Consider the following 14,780-nt stretch of genomic DNA (forward strand, 5'->3'; position numbering starts at 1 on the left):
GTTGGTTGACTTTGCTTGCCCTCTTCTCTTGTCCACCACTCCCCCAAGTGGATTATACACCCGGTGTGCTGGCCTTGACAGCTTCATTACCTTCAGGCCTTCCCCATTGGGAAGAGCTCACATTTAGTTTTAGTCCCACATGGGGCAGATCACCCACTCCTTATGGCAGCTGGGGCAGCTTTGCTGCACTTTGGACTTCCCCAACAGGAGGAGTTTGCATGTGAATCTGAAAACAAAGTGACAGCATAGGGTATGGCCCCATCCCTACCTCATGACATGATAAGTCCCACATCTGTGTGTGGTCATCTGGGCCCACACCAAAACTATTTCTTCAACCCCTGTTGCAAACAAATCAAGAGATTATAAATTACTCGTGGAAATAAGGCAGATAGTAATCATTTCAGAATGGCTGTTTTTGACCTGTGTTATTCAGTGCTATCACACTGGATTCATTCTTGGGTGTAGAAAGAATGGGTTAGAATGTTGCAAGCTTTATGCAAAGATTTTCAGTAGCTTTCTTTTTTAAAAATCTCATTTTTCACACCTAGTCAAGCCTGACAATATTACTGCTAAGCAGATAAAAATTTATCCATTTGGCTCACTGTACCTTGTTAATCAGGACTGAAGTGTAGAGAAAGCTAAGTATGTAGCGCGTCAAGAGATTTTTTCCTATAGCTCGAATTCAATCACTGTGACCTGAGCAGGTCAAATTGTTTAAAAGATAGAATAGGAGAATTCTCAACATAAAAAATTAAGGGGTAGGGAGTTACTGATTTTTCCACAGATAACATTTCTGTATTTCTACAGATAACATAGAGAATCTGAGATAAACAAGAACTCTCAGTTTTAATATGTACATTTGGTATATTTTAAATGCAATAATGTTTAATCTATACTTCTCAATATATTTGCGAGTCAGGAATTATACTGAAACTACTCTAACATCTTTGAGACGAACATCTTTGTTTTGTCCAATTATTCAGAGGCAAACCTTACTTTGCTCTGAGGCTGGTGAAAATGGTAGACATATGTACACAAACAGATCTAGGCTCCCCAGACATAAACCAAATTACTCAATTGTAACATGTGGTATACTGTTTTTCCTACCCCGCCATTACATGGGTTCCACTTAGGGGCTTCTTGGAGCCCAGAGCAAAATCCAAACGGATGTCCACACCAGGAGACTGCTCAAACTTAATCCATGTGAAGTTTGGAGAAGAACCAGGATGACATGGGGCTGCCCTCATCAATTGCTCACCCTAACCATGGATAATTAAGGAAACTATAGGGTGAAAGACTTGGGAGAAGCATTGGGCAACTTGTGGTCCTCCAGATGTTTTGGCCTGTATCTCCTATCAGCACTAGGCAGTATATTTAATGGTGTGGGATCATGATAGCTGTAGGCCAAAACATCTAGAGAACCACTTGTTCTGCCCCATTCCCTAGAGTTGAGTGTGAGCACAATTTTTAGGACCAATTAATATAACCCATTCAGTTTGTCAGAATAAGGTACTTGACTCCCTCTTGTCTGGAGTTTCGGTGACTGATAAAGCAGTTACACATACATATATATGAGAAACTAATTAATATACACTCTCTGGAGTGTGATGGGAGAGGAGATAATTTAAGAAAAGCAATAGGAAATATATTTTCTCTCCAATATTTTCAGAGCTGCAATGAACATTTTCACTGGCCTGGTGGCCTGGATGAGGGTCAATTTAGGAAGAACTGGTTTGTCAAAGTGCTTATGGAGTATCTCAAGTTGTGTATCTCAAGTTGAGTATCTCAAGTTGTGAAGATTAATGGGTATTTACTAGCTATGTCAAATTACTGATCATCAATGTTTCACATATCAAATGAATGAAGATATTTATGCTGCAGTTTACAGTTGCCTTATGATTGTAGAAGTAGCAATTGTCCATTCCATGTTTATAAATGTGTTCCTGGCAATAGTACTTGTTTCACATTCTAGCAAAGTAGGAGAAAGAAATATTTGTCTTTCAGCAGTAGTTAGAAACAGATATACATTTCCCTAATATATTTCTTTGAAGGCATAGAAACAGTTTTGTTAATGGGAAACAGGTCTACCATGATGCAAAACTTACAGGGTATGGACATCTTTCAAGACAATCAAGGCTGCAAAGAAAAGTGACAAATATATTGCCTTATCCCACGGAGAGATGAGTATGCTAAACCTAATTGATTTCAGGCCAGCACCCACTTTATATCTTATGCAATTTAAAATCTTTTCCACTTCTGGCTCATTTACATTGTTTTACAAGCTCTGATGTTACTATTGGTTGGAAAAACCATTTTTGAAAGCAGTCTCTAAGTTATGGCTTGAAGGATGCTTTGCTAGATTAGTATTTCTTAAATGAAATTTCTTTTCAAGCATTTGCACGAACAATGAGAGCTTATACTAGGTGGAGAATGGGACTGTGCACACTGGTCCCACCATTATACTAGTACAGGAGATCATCTGGGGCTGTGAGCACATTTGGCAATGTCAGAAATAGAGCTGGGAACTACCATGATCAGTTATCATGGGCAGTATGGTAAAAGGCAAAGGGCAAAGAACATATTCAAGAGCCAGATTGCAAGGCAGAAATGAGGTCTGAGCCCTGATATACAAACACCCTTGCACAAAAAAATTGAGCACCAGTAGAAACTTGTTTCACAGCAATCCCAGTTGCTAGTAAGAAAATGTGTTAATTAAAAACAGTGGAAGGGGTAGGGCATCAAGAAGGTGGCCAAGGCATAACATGGCCTACTCCTACCCTATGGAGATCAGCTGAAGAGAACTGTACCAATTTGTTACCCCTTATTTCACTGTGACTCCAAGGTGCAGAAGAAGCAGGATGATGGGTTTCTACAGGCAAAGGCATCAGACAAGGGTGAATTTGTCTTCCTCTCTGTGCAACTTGTACGCAGAATGTATCACAAGAAAAGCTGGATTAGAATGAGAGGAAATTGGTGGAAGACAACCAATAAGCTAAGATATGCAGATGATACCATTGCCAAAATATATGTTTTAAAAAAGCGGCAGCTATATTGTTCTATACACAATTATCTGAATTAGACCATCTATTAGAGAGAGTTTGCGACAGCCAGCAGACACAAAACAAGGGATTTTGTTGGAATAAGCCATAGCCTAATAATAATAGTTGTGGTAGGTAAACACCAAAGCGGTGATCCACTGATTAGGCATCTTGTGGTGGGGTCCACTGCAGTTTCTCAAATTCCCAAATGTACCTACTTCTCCAAAAACACTGGGGGGCTCTGCTCCTCTACGGAATGCCTGAATAGGGTTATCCAAAGTGCAACTTAGATTCAGACTTACACATGTAACCCACAATTTCATAATTTAACAGTAATGATGTTATCAATAATTCTTTTTAAAAGCGGAAGGTTATGAAAAGAACATAATTATAGTCTCATGAGACTTTTGGGGGAATAAAGAACTTTTTTCCCAAGGGGATAAAAAGAACCGAATTCATTCTCGTTAGCTTGCTTGGTATAATGAGCCTGTACAGTAGTAAAGTGTACCATTTAAGTACAAATCTGTTCCTGGCAGGATGACAAAAGTAATTTAGAAGCTGTCTTTGTAATTATCTCAGGCATGGGAAGCAGAAGTATTTCATTCAAAAAGCACCCCACTTCCCAATTCATTTTAGCATCTACAAGATGTAAATACAGTGTTTTAGGTTGAAAGGGTGGTATTAGCGATCTCAAATATCAATAGCAATGGACCTAGAGAATTACTAATTTGCATCTGTTAATGCGGCCCTTTGGATATTGTTTCAGTTCATGGAACTGATCACCACAGTGTAAAGTTCTTCCTTTGACTATCACACCTCTTCCTATGTATTTAATTGTTTATTTTCACTCTCTGTCCTCCAGATTTCACAGGCAACATACAAAGTCTGTTCACAAACTGACAATGTAACAGACATTAAACTGACACATTCTTTAGTTATGGAATGAAGGCCATCTCATTGTACATTGCCAGTATTTCCCAATGCTTCATTTAGAGAAGGAGGTAAATAATAGGTGTGCAGAGATGAGAAATTATCTCCTCCTCCTCCTCCTCCCTTCCTCCTCCTCTTCTTGCTTTGTTATTGTTGTTAAACCATCTATATTAGGAAATGTAATATGCATTTGTGTTCTACATTTGGCAGTCTCCACCTGCTCACCCCCAGTGCTCAACTCTTGCTGGAGAAAAGTTTTTGGCCTACCAGCAGGAGTGCTTTGGAAGAGAAGGCAAGGAGTCTGCAGAGGACATCAGATATTCATTTATTTAAATCCCTTCACGATTTCTCAGACCAGGATATCCTACATCCTGGCCACTGCAAACTCTCCCCTCCCCATCTCCCAGAACATCCCCTTTACACTTTCTTCAAGGTCAAGTGCCTGATTATGGAAAGACACACTTACCAAGAAGAAATCCCCATCAATTGCAATATGATCTATACCTGGGAAGACGTGCATATCAGACTTGGTGCAAACACATTCTCGTCTTTTGATCAGAGTGGTGAGTGTCCTCCTACTTGCATGGATCCCTAGCATGGCTCCTCCCTGGCATTTTGACCAGGAGACTTTCCTTAGCTAGAGATGCCAGGATTGAATCTAGAACCTGAGAGGACAGTCTTGCTGTTTGAAGCTGTATCCAGTTCCTGACTGGTTAAAAGATTAATAAACAAGATAGGAGCACCCGATAGGGCTTGAAGTTGGCCACCAACAGTTAGCATGATTACTGCACAAGCATTTCAGTCACCTGGTCACAGTTTTCCTCATTGCAGTAAAATTTATTGTATTTCTATTTAAATTACTGCCATTATTTCCAAATGTGTAAATATATGCACACCTGTGTCCTCTTTTCGGATGATGCATAAGTTGCCTTCCTATTTTCAGTGCTGAGAATGTTAGGTATCTAATTTACTACTGTAAATAATTTACTACTGTACTTACATATGAACATTGGAATGTTCATAATGATTTCTGCAATCTAAGTCTATACTCACCTACCACTAAGCAATAAACATAGTGGAACCTACTTCTGAACAAGTATATATGGAAGTAGGGGTGCAAACTATTTAGGAAATATTCTGTAGGGCACATTTATTTCCACCCACCCTCCACAGTGGTCTCCTCTCTTTCCTTCCTCTTGTAACTTCATTTATTATTAGGAGAAGTTAAACACACACTCAAAAGAGCCCTAAAGATTTTACACTAAAAGTTTCCATGCAAAACGGAAAATACGTACAAATAGTTTAGTTTAATAAATAATGCCCAGCAAATTTATCTAAAAAAGGCTAATGCATAATTTAATGCTGCCTGAGGGAAGGCTCAGTTTATGCTCTGGCAATGTGTTCATGTTTTCTCCTGACTCCTTAAGTCACAATGTGAACTGCAAAATGAAAAATGACATGTGTTAATGCTGCATGTTTGTATATTTAAACTCTCTGCTCTGAAATGTAGAACTTGGCCTTATCCTTACATGTGTAATGATGCCTTCTGAGGGTAAAGAAAATCTTTGATTAGAAGAGGTCCCTAGCAGTTCTCTTTGAGCATGGTTCTGTAACGATGGCGGCTTGGCTTTTTTCCGTAGCCCCAGTTCTTGTGTACCAGCAAAGAGCTGGCATTTTTCATACTGTACAAATGAGAAAGAGCATGAGAAGAAAGTGCATCTAAGATATCCTACAGAAAATCTGCACTCAGGGCACTACCTTGGAGAAGACCTCCATAAGGAATTGCAACAATTCCATGTGATTGGTTACGGAAGGAATATGGGCACTCAAGTTTCCCTATATTTTTCCTGTGATCTCCGGCAAGGTCAAGGATGTTCATGCGAGGACAGTGATGGCTCCAGAGTCAGTGAGGCACACAGCAAAGTGCTGTCCTAGCTCCCTTTCTGACATTTGCTCTAGCCCTCCTTTCTATTCCATTCCACTTTTCAAATTACAGGTGGACTCCATGCTTTTGTCCTCCTGCCTTCCCTCCAAAACTGGCAGGAGTAGGGGACAGGGCATGGTGGCAAACTTCTTTTTCTCTCCTCACTGATCAAGAATTACTTAATTTCTTAGAGTTTGGTGGAAATCCCAAACTTAGAAGTCTCTTGAGACCAGAGTGTCCAAAAAAGTCTAAATGATAATTTTCAAGTCCAAATGAAAATATATTTGCAGTCCCTGAGCCTGTCACTGAGATTTTGGGCAGCCCCTTGATTTGATCAAATCCTTCTTCATACAGCATCTTCTAGGTGATGTGCCTGATAAAGGCTTCACCTTAACTTGTTTCCTAAATCCTTACAAAGCGCCATCCATTTTCTGTTTTCTATTATAATTGGGGGCACTATCATTCTGAGAAGCACTTAGGACTACTACCTTATGCACACTTTCCTGGGATTAAGGTTCATTCAATAAAAAGCTTAATCGTATGGAGTTCGTTCTAAAATGGTAATAGTCAATCACCCTGAGCCTGTTAAAATTAATTTTTCAACACAATTTGTACAATTAGTGAGTAGAACAGGAAATGCACCATTAAACCTGCCTTTGTTGTTAGCATTGGGTAAGCTCTGTCAGGCTACAATCACTCTTACTAAGGAGTAAGTCCCACTGAGCATAGTGGCAATTATAGCTGAGTAAAATGTGCACAGGGTATGTGCTAATAAGGTAGTTCTTTTGTAGTTGTTGTTTTAGAAAACAAGGACTCAGCATGTTGAGAGAACACCTTCTGTTACCAGCCTGCTTAGTCACTGAGATTGTCACAGGAGACACTTCCACATGGATGTGAAGTCCACTTGAAGCCCACTTGGAGGTGAACTCAAACCAGAGCGTCATTGTTCCACCCCTGCCTGTTGACGTCAGGTTGGTGAACATCATTTTGCTTTTGGTGCCTGCTAAAGATATTATTATTAAAACAAAATTTCCCTGTTGAACCAAGTCAGTTTGAGACTTGCAGTTAATGGCTATGTGTGTTGGTAAGAAGAGAGAAAGACACAAAGAATAATACATGGAAAGGCCTTTCTGTGTATTATTCATCAAGAGCAGCTGAAAGCCATTCCCTTGCTTTAGTTTCCTTTATCTTTTTAAACTACTTTTTGGCAGTTTTGTTTTGATTATTTTGTAGTGGTGTATACTTGTTTTTGGTCCTTTCTTAAAAGATCTGTTGGGGCAAGAATTTGACTTCAACATCAAGTAAAGATAAAAAGAATAGGTGATAATCCAACACTTCAACCAATTGTTGTAAACAAACTGCTTGAGGGAGCAATTTTATCGCCCCTAAACAGCATCTTAGAGGCTGGAGGATATTTTGGACTTCTAATTCAAAATAGGCAGAATTCTAACTTAAGTGTCCTGCAATAATAGGGGGTTGGACCCAAAAACCTTCTGGCCCCTTCCAACTCTACTATTCTATTATTTTATTATTTATACCCCTCATGCCCAGTATCATTGGCTGCAAAGGATCTTCCTCTGATGAAGAAGGTATTCTGGTTCAACCTTACAAATTCGTGCAGGATCAGCAACAGACTTGTAGGTGTTTATACTATTGGGGCCAGTCCAGTCATGCAGACCATTTTGGAAGCTTTATAAAATACGTCCCAGTTGCTCATTTTTGCAACAGCAACAGAAGTATTTATTAGGGCTGTTTTGGGTTCTTCTCCCTCAGGTCCTGCCATACCACTGACAGTGTCAGATCCTTGCCTACTCCTGATCCTGCCTTTGCCTGATGTCCTGCTATATCTCACCAGGTGCCTCCCTGCTCCCAGAGCAACCTTGATTCCCTTTCATCTCTGTCAACCCTGACTATGAGGTTCCCGCTTGGGCTACCTGCTGCTTATGTTCTGCAGCTGAAAACTGACATAGGAAGTAGCATGCCATCTACCTCTTCATGATCAGGAATGTGATATCAGAGAGGGATAAAAGGAAGCACTTTGGTTTATGGAGAGAAGACTGCAGAGGCCAGGATCTTAACTATCATGATGTATCTGCAGCCTCCTTATCTCTCCCTCCGAAATGTTGCAACTAGACAGGCCAATAGTACTATCTAGTAAAAATACCGAGCACAAGGATGGAGAGATGAAGGCTGCTTTTCACCGTTCCTCATGCTGCATAAGATGCACGTAAGCTTCTGATTTGAACAGCTTATAAGCACCGAGTATGCAACTCATAGGGTTGTTCCCTTAAGGCTTTCTCAGTATTCTCTATGAGACTTCTGCGCACAAAATCATGTTTTGTGTTTAGCTGCAATGGGAGAAAAAAGTGTTTCTCTTAATGTACAATTAGGAGAGAAATAGCCAGTGTGGATGGAAGCTCTGCCCTAGGATCTGTCTATAATGCTACGGTCATGAATATTTCTGAGTCCCACCTTCAAGGTCAGAGACAGAATAAGGGACATAATATGGAAGCTGTCTTTGAGCACATGCAGAGTGTAGCCTATAACTGTATTGAAAGCAGAAGAATACAGTGTAAGTTTTCTAAAGGCACATGGATAGGATTGGGCTAGTTTTCCATGGATAGATGCAGCACATAGGTGAGTATAGGCATCAGGCTGCAGGCAGTCCCCGTCATGGGACTGAGAGACCACATTCATTACAAGGAGATTCAGCAACACTCTTATGTTGCTTATGCCTAGATCCAGTACTTTAGTTAAACACTCAGTTTAACTAAGAACAGAATGACAGAGTTGCTTTTTTCCTTCCTATTCCCTTTTTATTGCATATCATGTCTTTTATACGGTATGCCAATAAGCAGGGACTGCTGTATTTCTGAGTCATTGTGGGAGCTGTCTTGGTAGAGGAGTGGGATAGATGTTGCAAATAAATAAAAAAAGCATAGGATATACTGCAAATTAGGGCAGATACTTATGCCTGGCTCTACTTCAGTTTTTTAGATTTGGTGGGCTTAATTCTTTGGTCCTATGGGAAGACGAGGCAGGTAGGTGGTATTATGCATGTTTTACCTGTTGATCTGGGATTAACTCTCTGTTTAAAACAGATTCTGTGTATGTTCATGTGTACTTGGCACCTTTGGTCAGGTAGGTGGTGATGAAAGAAACACCATTTGTTGTTCTCCTCAAGCAGCAAGATATGTTGGGTCAGTCACACCTATGACATTCCAATAACAATTTTCGCTTTCCCAAATAGAGTTGAAATTTTTAGCTTAGATATATAATTCCCATCTTATGTTAGCCATGGGGGAAATCAGAACTAAGTCTATAGTCTGTAGCTGGTCAATCGATGGCTTGTCAAATCCCTGCAGTGCAATGAAAGAGAAATACTGGAGATCCTTAGGAAAGCTTTATAGCCTTGGCGTATGCTTTACAGAACTCTCAAGGGTTCTGCATTTGATGTGGAAGAGATACTAGGCTATTAAGTCCTTCAGTTCACTTGGGGAGTGTTGTATGCTATCTATGTAGCTGCATAGTAACAAGATTCTTTCACATTTTACTGCTACTATAACCAACCAAACTGTTTCTTTAGCACCTAATCAGTGGTTTAGCTGACAAACCAGCTTCTTCCTTTGATCAAGTTGCTTTCTATGAGCTTGATCATTCATTTATTGCTCCTGCCATCTTCCTTTTCTCTCCCTTAAGTAACATTCACCCAAGCATCTGCTTGTTAACTTCGTTCTGAAGATGGCTTTCTTGTGCTCTGTTCTTACACTCAGCGACTTAATTGTTTTGTTTCAGTCTTGCACTGCTTTAATGGCTTATTGAAAAAATCAGTAACCTATTCTTGCCTCTTGCTTCTATCTCTTCTGGTCTCTACACCCTAAATTGTTTGTTTAATCTGTACTTTGTATTTGCCATGTCTATTTGCCATGTCTTCTTTGTATTTGCCAGGAAAATACTCCATGTAATACTCCATGTAATTCAAGTCCATGCCATAATTTTAGGGATATATGAGAAATTTGTTAACGTTCACTTTTGATCAGGATTTACTGAATGTATAGCTTACAGACTGAACAAGGACTTGGTGGCTGAAGTCATTACTTTGGGCTATCAATGCCATTTGTGGATTAAAAATGAATTTGAGAGTATGCATACATTAGAGAAGTGTGAACACTGTTCCTTTGAATTTTTTTTAGAATTATTTATTTATTTATTTAAAACATTTATATGCCGCCCCCATCGCAACAAAGTCTCAAGGCGGCTCACAACATTCATAAAAAATGAATAATTTAAAAACTGGAAATAAGGACACATTCAGTACATTTACTAGCATTATACTAGAATTATAGAAATTCACAGGTCCTCAAACAGTGTAAATTGACTCCACCTGCCAAAGCTCCTCAGCAACTGGTGTATGCGGGGATGCCACCTCTGGTAAAGGACGTAGAACACAGCCAAGGCTAGTAGCCACTGAAAGCCTTCTCCTCCATGAATCTGTCCAATCCCCTTTTAAACACCCTAAAAAATTTAGTGTTATCAGCATCACTTCACTACTTACTCCTAATTCCATATCATTTGTGAATAGGTTGAAAAGCATTGGTCCTAATACAGAACCCTCAGGAACTCCATTGGTGACATCTCTCTACTGGCAGAAATTGCAATTGATTTCCATTCCCTGTCTTCTGTTCTTTAATCAGTTAGTGATCCATAAGAGACACCATCCCCCCATTTCATGACTGCTTAGTTTTCTCAGGAGCCTTTGGTGATGAATTTTAGAAGACCAAGCAAACAATATCTACCAGATCAACCCTGCTTAAGTGCTTAATGACATTCAAAGAACTCCAATAAGTTAGTGAGACAATACTTCCCCTTGAGGAAGCCAAGTTGAATCTGTCCCCCACTCCACTCCATTCAATATTTTGGTAAGAAGGTCAGTAATTTCATGTTTGACTTATCTGAGAACTCTAGAATGCAAACCATCTGGACCAAGTGTTTTGCTCACTTTCAGTTTGTCAACAGGGTTGAGATTTCATTTTTTTGTCACTTCTGTCTGCCTTATTCCGTCAAACTCTCTTCCAGAATACATAAACTCAGGAACAGGTATATGCTGAGTATCTGCTATGAAGACTGATGTGGGAAAATCAGCTTCTCTGCAATCTCTTCCTCATCCTTTAGTGTTCCTTTAATTCCATTACCATCCAGTGGTCCAACTGTTTCCTTAGCTGCTGTCTTTCTTTTGATAAATTTTTGAAAATTTCTTCATTGTTTGCCTTTATGTTGTTAACAACATGATCCTGTAACTGTTTCCTCATTGTCTCCTTGCATATCCCTTGTGCAAGCTTGTGGTCCCTTCTGAGAGAGAGAGAGAGAGAGAGAGAGAGAGAGAGAGAGAGAGAGAGAGATATGGGAGGGATTGATAAGACTGAGAGGAGGAGGAAGAGAATTATGTAAGCTGCTTTGAGTTCTTTGTACAGGTATAAGAGAGATAAAAATCTAATAATAAATAAAATTGGACAAGACATTTTTCGAAGGAACCTTTCTTCTCTCTGATAGCTTTGTTGACTCTCTGTATTAACCATGTTGGTGATTTCCTGGGCTTTGTGCTACCTTTTCTAACTTGAGGTATGTATATTATCTGTGTCTCAATTATAGCACTTTGTTTTTAGTAATCGCCAAGTGCTTTGAAGCATTTTAAACTTCTAGATTCCCCTCTTCAGCTTCCTCTTTACCGATTCCCTCATTTTTGAGATGTTTCCTCTTTTCAAATCAAATATAACTGTGTGCAACCTCTTCAACAGTCTTCCTCCTAACTATACATTAAATCGGATACCACTGTGGCCACTGTTTCCTATTGGCTCAGCATTATTTGCCTCCTGTACTATGTCCTAGGCAACCCCACCTATCCAGGATTACTTCTGCTCTGGTTGGTTCCATACCAAGTGCTCTAGGGAACAGTCATTTAGGACATAGAGAAATTTAACCCCTCTGTTAGAACTGGGACATATATTTATCCAGTCAATTTGTGAATAGTTGAAGTTCCCCATTAGTCAAGTACTGCCCTTGTTGGAGGCATCTCCAATTTCAGTTCCCTTTTCAATACCTTGAGCATTCTGGTCTGGGGGACAAAAGCATGCTCCTATGACTAAGTTTTGGAATCAGGAATTTTTACCTATAGTGCTTTCTGTGGAGGAAGTCTTCACATTTTAGACTATCATTTCAGCTAAATGCTATACCCTCTTTAATACAGAGGGCAATACCTCTTCTGGTATGTCCTTCCTGTGTTTCCTACACAGTTTATATTGAGAATTAATCACATCCCATTGGTTATATTCCTTTCACCAGGATTCTATAATGTCTAGTATATCTCACCTCCTTTATCACCAAATATTCCAGCTCTCCCATTTTGAAAATTTGCATAGACCCAGTTGCCCCCCTTCAGCCACGTGCAACTTTTGTTCTGGCACTTGGTCCACTCCAATTGGTTATCATGGCTTCCTATAACCTCAGTGCCTATTTCCTCTCCTTCTACCCTTGAGCAACTGGAAACTTTTCCCCTTCATCCACTGCTCCCTCCTCACCGAACTGTGCATCTCCCCAGGATTCTTTTCTAAAATTACTATTTTTATTTGTGACAGACAACGATAGCAGCATCCAATGAAAGAAGGACTGCTTGCTTTAAGAACAGGAATGATTTAAGGATAGGACCCTCTCAAAAATTCCCAGGGAGGGTACACCACAAAAGCCTCATCTGGAAGCCTCATAAGTCTTCTTACTCAAGACTTTCTCTGTCTGAGTGTGGATAATTTTCATCATCACAATCACCCTATAATAAAGTGATCCTAAAAAACAAAAAACAACACAAGACAAAAACAGTCTGTAGAGTTGCATGGCTTACAAGAGCTGAGTGGGACTGTCAAAGGCAGAACACTTTGGATGGCACTCATTCGTAGGGTTGCGGTAAGTCAGAGATGACATGATAGCACATAAGAACGGTAACATACATGGCCCATGAAGAGTTAAATATTCGAGCTTTGTATTATGGACTATAGTTGACTCCAGCCTTTGAACTTTCCTCTGCTTTGTTTTCCATTTCAGTTTAGTTGACATTTTGGCCAACATTAAGGAAGCATGCTTGCTGCCTCCAACTTTTGCCTACAACTGCTTGTCGCCTGCAACTGTTCTGCAGTTGATAAGCAGAACAGGACCGGTTTCTTATTGCTACAGGGTGAAATAAAAAGTTAAGTTATTTTGGAGGGGAAAGCCTACCTTAAGTTCCAACTTACTCTTTTACTCACTTTACTCATGGTTATTTTCTTTTTTCTTTTTTAACTTGAGCACTAAATGGTAAAAAAATACAAACAGGCCTAGAGGAATAGAAACACTGCTATGCACACTCCAGTTAGATATCTGACTGGTCACCTAGGCTGTAACTTGGACCTAATTTCTGATTTTCTCAGTAGGTGCAGCTCAGCATGAGGCCTTCTCAAGGTTTCTGGGCAGAAAAAAAATCAACCCATAAGCCAGTGAAATAAATCCATTGCTTCCCACAATTAGTTTCCAATTGCTTTGCTAGTCCTTTATAAATCAGCCAGTTAAATGGTTTAACTTTGTCAAATCAGAAGGGGAAACGAAATGACAGGAACAAGGTTAGAAGGAGGGTCCTTTAAAGAGAAGTTAACAGGCTCACTCTAAAGCATTTATTTTCCTGTCCCATTTCCTGTAAGTCAACATTTTCACTTCTAACATGGATCAATCAGCCACAGAGATGTTCAATGTGTCACAAGCATTTAGCAAATTTGGTTTATCTTGCACTTGAAAAAAGGACATATATTTTCTGCATTATTCCAGGAAAAACTGAAAACTACATCTGTTCTAACATATGGTTTTAGGTGCTATGCATTCTCTCTTTCACTGAAAAGGTGAACCCACCATTCAGAATGCTTCCTTCTGTGTTCATCAAGCACAGTTATTACAAAAGGAAATCTGTTATCCAGGAAATAACTGGGACACCATAAAATGATCTGGATTCTAAGATCTGAGTCTAGAAAGAACAACTTTGATCATGGAGTTGGGAATCTGGCCTCTCATCATCCACCTTCTCACCTTGCAACAAAAAAACTCTGTCTGTCTTTGTGAAGTTGGAAAGCCCAGGAGGAGACTGGGGCCATCACAATGTGATGCACCCTGATGGCATTGCATTCTCCTCCTCTGCTCCTCTGAAGCACCTCACCAGATAGCCAAAAACTGATGACTAACTAAAACACAGAGTGGGAGGCGAAGGGAAAAAGAGATCACTTCTGCTGCTTCTCCCGTTCTGTCTGTAAACCTCCAAATTTGCAGGTTCATGAGCACTGAGGATGCAACCCATACAACTGTACCCTAAAGGATTTAGTCTCATTGATTTCAACAGGAAAGTTATGCATCTTATTCTTTGCAGCACTTTCCCCAAGTGTCTGAATATGGTTGCACTGAAATGTGCTCTTCTTCTGCTTCTAACTCTCTCTCTTTTTGTCTTGCTGTTGCAATATTAAAACTGATTTTTTGAAAAAACAGGCTCCATGGTCATTTTTAAACTTCCAAATTATAGCATAAAACAAACCATTTGATTTGTTTTACACCTTTGGGTGCACCTTGTTCACTGTATCCTTAACATTCTTTCAGAAAGAAAGAAAGAAAGAAAGAAAGAAAGAAAGAAAGAAAGAAAGACAGCCATTAAAAACTGCTAGTCATTTAATTCCTGAGGTTCTTGCTAAATTTTCTGTTAACTTGACCTTTACATGGTCCTCATTTACTCTCCACCTGTGAGGTGCAAGCTGGGGACCAACCGGTGCCTGGCATCTCCTTGCCCCTCCCCCCAAAATGTGGCTATCCACCCAACAACAAGGACTAAT

The sequence above is a fragment of the Varanus komodoensis genome, unplaced genomic scaffold, assembly GCF_004798865.1.
Source record: "Varanus komodoensis strain SLA01 unplaced genomic scaffold, ASM479886v1 scaffold8, whole genome shotgun sequence".
NCBI lineage: Eukaryota > Metazoa > Chordata > Lepidosauria > Squamata > Varanidae > Varanus > Varanus komodoensis.